At 39.0% G+C, this 6,000-nt stretch overlaps 1 protein-coding gene across 1 annotated transcript in view; it reads right to left on the reverse strand.

Moving 5' to 3' along the window:
* The window catches only part of LOC131684571 (neural-cadherin-like), a 1,488,321-nt gene extending 1,482,542 nt beyond the window's left edge, over nucleotides 1-5,779 (reverse strand). Inside the window, exon 1 of the mRNA XM_058967571.1 lies at nucleotides 4,174-5,779. The gene's annotated coding sequence lies outside the window, so the exon portion shown is untranslated. The remainder of the gene's footprint in view (nucleotides 1-4,173) is intronic.
* Nucleotides 5,780-6,000: the final 221 nt, after the last annotated feature.

The raw sequence follows: 6,000 nt of genomic DNA on the forward strand, positions 1-6,000 counted from the left end.
AAAAATTGACCATCAATTTACAACGATTTTCTTTTGACAACTCCACTTTCCGAACTAAACGAGGTTCGTGTACCAATGAATGAAAATCCAAAACAAACCGGGTGCCATGTAAGCGAAACGACGTGTGGTTTTCTAGCATCGCCAGAAAAATAACCAGGGGCCAACCCGAACATTGTGCAGATATTGAAATTTTCAAATTGAAGACACGTTAGGGAAATTAATTTGTTAAACCACACCAGTACAAAGCTGGTGTTCATCTCCATTTCACATCCAAATCGCATGAGACGAGCGCGCCGCGCTAGAGATGCGATGGGAATACATGAAACTCCCGCTTGGCCTAATGCGATGAGAACGTGAAAAATGCGACACATCAGATTATTTTGCGAGGGTGCATATTAGAGTGGGACATGGTTATATGAAAAAAATAAAATTTGGCTCCGAGTAACTTTTTGAGTCCCATTTAGCTCCCAGAAGAACTCTACAAATTTTCAGCTCGATCGGTGAAACTATATTTTTGCGCCCGCGGTTTAAAGTTTACATGGGATTTCGTATGGGGAAATTGTCTTCTGCAAATTAATTCTTCCAAGAGTTGCCCCTTACCTCTTAAAAATAAATAGATGTCTGATTTTTATAAGAAATTTGTCCAGGAAACAAAGTCTAGAAGACTGCAAAACGATTTGATGCTTGTGGAAAAAGTTATTAAACAAAAACCGATTGATGTTTTGAAGATTGATGAAAATTTCACTTTTCATAGCATCACTGCTTCTGACAGTCTAATTATATACAAAAAGTTTCAACTTTCTCTTCTTATGTACAAAAGAAGCCTCAATTTATCCCTCCAAACCTTGCGATGTGGCCAAATAGTGTAGATAAACGATTTAGACACATTAAGGGTGGATTAAAACAAAATTGCTTATAATTGGACAACCAACAGCAGTGGTGCTAGAAAAAATGAATATTTTATCAATCGTCAGAGCATCAATCAGTTTCTGCTTAATAACTTTTTTCTCAAGCGTCAGATCGTTTTGTGGTTTTCGAGACTTTGTTTCTTTGTTAAATTTCCTTTAAAAGTCATTTAACGATTTATTTTTAGGAAGTAATGGGCGACTCCTGGAGGAATTATTTTGTAAAAGTTAATTTTCCCATACAAAATCCTATGTAAACTTTAAACAGTGGGCGCGAAAATATAGTTTCACCGATCGAGCTAAGAATTTGCACAGTTGTTCTAGGACCCAAATGGTACCTAAAAAGTTGCTCGGAGCTGGAATCTAATTTTTGTCCCACCCTAGTGCATATGCGATGCGTATTCTCATGAGAAAAGAAAAAGCACATAGCATGCGCTGGGCCATTCTTGTGATCATGAGAGTAAAAATATCGCGCGCAAAAAATTATAGCGCGCGTGCATCATGTCTGCTTTTATATAGTATACTTCATTAAACCGGAAACTATCGGAAAATCAACTTTTCAATTTTAAGTGAACATGAATGGTGAATTTTCATTCCTTTATTTAATACATATGTGCCTATGATGCTCAGTAAATATTATGGTAATTTATTTGAATTATAAATACATAATATGATTCTACAAGTCTTCTTTTTCCACTAAAATGGATGTTTTGAATAAAAATTACCTTAGACTCTCCTGAACCTTTAACTTAAACTCACAATATTTGAGGATAAAATGCATCGCAAAAAGAAGCTAACATTGTCGAATGTCACCTGTTGTAACATGAGTAAACACAACAATTAAAAACCAATAATCTGTCAAACGGTGCGGAAATCATCACACTACACAATAAAACACCTGAAAACTTAATTTTAAATTTTTGACTTTTGATCAGGTTTTGAATTAATTTACTCATCTGTGAATGGTCTAAATGTATCAAACATGGCAGTGCTTTAGCGATTTAGCACATACGGAAAAGAATCAGTTCTTTAAAAAATCATGATTTTGTGAACTATTTCCGTAAATCGTGACCATGTTCCGGAAATTATAGTTAAGAAACACAAACATGAAAATATTTACGTTTTCAAAAAACTAATTCACGCTAAAAATATACATGGCGTTACATTCCAATGTTGGCTTTTGTGGTTGTTCCCTGAACATATTTGATTTTGGTTAGTAAAAATTTTTTGCTTTGCATAAAACGAACCGACAGTTAAACGATATTCATGATTTCAGGAACTTTATCACGATTTCATAGTTTCTCATCACGTTAACGTGCTATTTTACGCATGAGTTCACTAACAGAATTTTACTAGCATCATAACGAGATTATCGTTCATTATTTCGAGACCTTGGTCACGTTTTCGTAAGTTATATTCAAGTTATCGTGATATTTTATTCACGATTTCCGTATCGAAATTATCTGGCAGAATAGTTTGATTTATGTTCATTGTTTTCAGGATCTTAGTCACGATTTTCATGGTTTATATTTACGTTATCGTACTATTCTGGTCACAATTGGAATGGTTCATGTTCATGATTCCAAAATCTTTGTCACGTTTTTTGATATTTTAGACACGAGTAGTGTGATTTATATGTATTCATGATTTCAGGATCTTGGCTACGAGTTTCGTAATTTCTATGCACGTTATCGTGATAATTTATTCTTGAGCTCACTTTCGAATTTGACAGTGGAATAGTAGGGGTTAGGTTTTTTACATAGAATGTAGATGCAAATTTTGAAATAAATCGGTTAAGTAGTCTTCAAATGGCAGGTCACACCGCTAATCGTGTTTTTTCAAGAGACGTTCTACAAAAAGTTTCGTCACCGAGTCGCTTGTGAATACTTTTGCATAAAAAATTACAGAATGTTATTGAAATGATGCAATTTACTTCACCCAAATTTCTAAAAAATATTCGCAAAAAAGTGTTTTTTTTCATGCTGAAACCCTTACTCGCCTCCATTTAAGACTAACTGAGAATTGAACTAGTTGACACCACTGTCCGACAGCTCCACTCCACTCTCCAGTAATTAATATTTAATATTCGTTAGCAAACCCGTAGGTTAGAAATCAGAGCTCATCGAGTTTCCTCAATCAGTCGCCGGCAACTAGGTTCCATAGCAAAGCTGTCAGAACGATACCCAGAGGGTGGCCTTATCTCTGCTTGTCTCAATGATGAGCAAAGGATACGGTTACTTAGCATTGCGTTTATCCAACCTGAGATAAATGCTCCGTGCGTGACTAGCCTATATTAAACCAGGCATCTAATCCTCGGCACGGAACTGCACCTTGCCTTAGTGACTCCTGTTTAAGACACCTCCTACAATGTGGGAGCAAGAACCCAAAGACTTCATTCTTGACCGGATATCACATGGCCTCTAGGCAGGTTCGTCTGTATATATCGAAATTTAATAAACAAAACCTAGCAAAACTTCACCGAGTAACCACCAGCCGAAAGTCTCAGCAAAGCAAAAATCTAGCAAAATTATGACGATCATCGGCGAAAAAATCTAGGCTGCTCGAAAAAAGCAGACATTGAAGGACAGCTTCCATAAGTGGCCGAACAGCGAAGAATCATTCTATAGAAGTCATAGGAATTTTTAAGCAAGTGGTCTTATGTAGTTTCGTTGGTTAATAACATGATCAGAATATTTCACAAGCTGTAACATTAGAATTATAGATGATTTGTGATTCAAGCACTATATTGTAGTACAAGTGCAACTTTTTGTTTTAAAGAATATTGTGATATTGAAACTTAGGCTGTATGTCGAGATGAGGATGTATTGACAAGAACTTTAGATTTCTATAGACTAAACTGAAAAATTTCCTTCTGGTCAGATAAATATCTCCATATCATTCATTTAATTAAAATATAATTAAAGCTGTGTAATATTATGTGCGAATAACATGAAAAATTGATACAAATACAAAATTAAAAGAATGCGCTCCTACGGCCTTGTTCAAAACGATTGAACAATTGGAACAATTATCGAAAATAATAACTCAAACCAACAGCAGAGTTCCTGTTAATGTTTTCCCACTGGCTCTCAATTGCCTTTATAAAATTATATTATTCCTACGAAAATCAAATATAAACTCATCCCCTACCCATTTCGTTCCTACCACGATAGCCATCGGACAACCAAATAAAGGAATAACTGATCATTTGTTGAACCACCGCGAGGAATTCTCCCTCCCCGGACCCCAACCGACATGCTGTGCATACCTATTCAGACAGATGCTTTCAGCTTTTCCACACCAAGCTAACAGGATGCAGCTTCCGGCCTGATGTTGGTTTTGCAAACACGCTGCCTTCTTTCTCTCGCTCTCGGATGCAGATCACCGTTTGATGGGCGGCCGAGCGTACGTTTTCCCTTCCGGCTTGGGTGCTGTATTGCCGTCGTTAGCGACAGGGCCTGCTTGAAGGCGAAACAAGTGCACTGTTTCTGCACACACCCACACAAACATACATGCACAGACACACGCACAGAGATGCACGTTTAAGCTTCTTCGGAAGCACACTTTTCAACGCAGTAGAACTGGGTTGAACACACAACAAACACTGCCACTGGTGGCGCTGATGACGATGATAGCGATGATCGCTCGGCTGCAATTTTCCGGCTTCACTACTGCGCTTGCTGCTAATAGCGGGTAAGCACAATTTTGCACAAGCTGCTTCTTCTCACAAATTTTCGTCAACGGTAGAATTTTTCCACCACACTGCAATTTTCTCTTGAAACATCTGAAACAGCTTGGTGTCAAACAGGGGCATAGCGTAAAATCTAAAATGACGCGTTTCCTCAACCAGGAAACCACAGGCAAAACCACTTCTATCAGAATGCAGAATGACACTAGCAATCAGAACAGCTGTGCCAACTACGATGAAACAGCACTCACTTAATAAAGCATTAATCCAACAATTGAACTACTCCCACCAGCCGAATATAACTGACTACTGTAATTTAACTTTTTACTGCATTTTGATTCGACTTGGTGTTTTTTTTTCTTTTGCTGCAAATCGACTTCCGAATTGATATTCCGCTTCAGTAGACTGTATTGTTAGCGACCGTCGTCAGCGGCACCTTTCTATTTGCCGGAAAGAATTCTTCAAGACACCGGGTCTCCTCGCTGCACTAGTGGAAAATATCCTCGAAAACTAGATTGTGCCTTTTGCTTCTATTCGTTCACTGCATTTTCCTGCTCACTGAGTCTGAAAGCCGAATCCGACAGAAACCCACGGCTATTATAAAGCTCCAAAATTGAATAACGTATCTTTCCCAAAGCACATCCAGTATTCTGACCTACCTACTTTTCACTTGGGACGTTTTCCTTTTCAATCGGAGCGCAATCACTCACACTCGATTCTTACCGTTTGCTTCCGGTGTTGTCTGAATCTTCAAATTGACAATTTATTATATTTATTTTATCTCATCTTCCAATTTGAAACCATCACCAGGGGAAAATAACAACATTGCGCCCGCACATCACTCCATACGTGGACATACTCCACCGTTCCGTGGTACACAGTGACCGGTAGTCAGGGCCACCCACTGCCCAGCGAAAAACCACTGCTGCTATTTCCGATTTTCTGACACCTTCCGCTTCGCCAGCCAATCGCACACGAACAACAACGACAGTTGGCAGATCGTTATCTCCGTGAAGCAATAGTCTCCGGAGATTAATTTTCCCGCGAAATCCAGGTCAGTGCCGAAATGTCGAGCTGGCTAGTAAAAACCCTTCAAGGGTCAGCTGCGTAACGACTCAATAATCCTCGAATTGGAACACACGGTTGATCAACAGCGATGTTCCGACCCTAAAAAATCCAAACGTCACAGAATCCGGCGAATAACTGAATCCTGCGAAAAAATGATGCTGGAAATGCTGTGTGTGGAAGCCTCCTCACGAGCCATTCCATTCCGTGTTCGGCTCTGGGCGGGTGGTGAGCATGCGCGCCAAGTGTCCACCCTTTTTCCCCCGACGATAGGAAAACCGGTTTCTCCTTGGCACTGGAAACGTTCCACAGTTACTCGGAGCCCGCGACGAAGACGAAACA

Source organism: Topomyia yanbarensis, chromosome 2, assembly GCF_030247195.1.
Source record: "Topomyia yanbarensis strain Yona2022 chromosome 2, ASM3024719v1, whole genome shotgun sequence".
NCBI classification, from domain to species: Eukaryota; Metazoa; Arthropoda; class Insecta; order Diptera; family Culicidae; genus Topomyia; species Topomyia yanbarensis.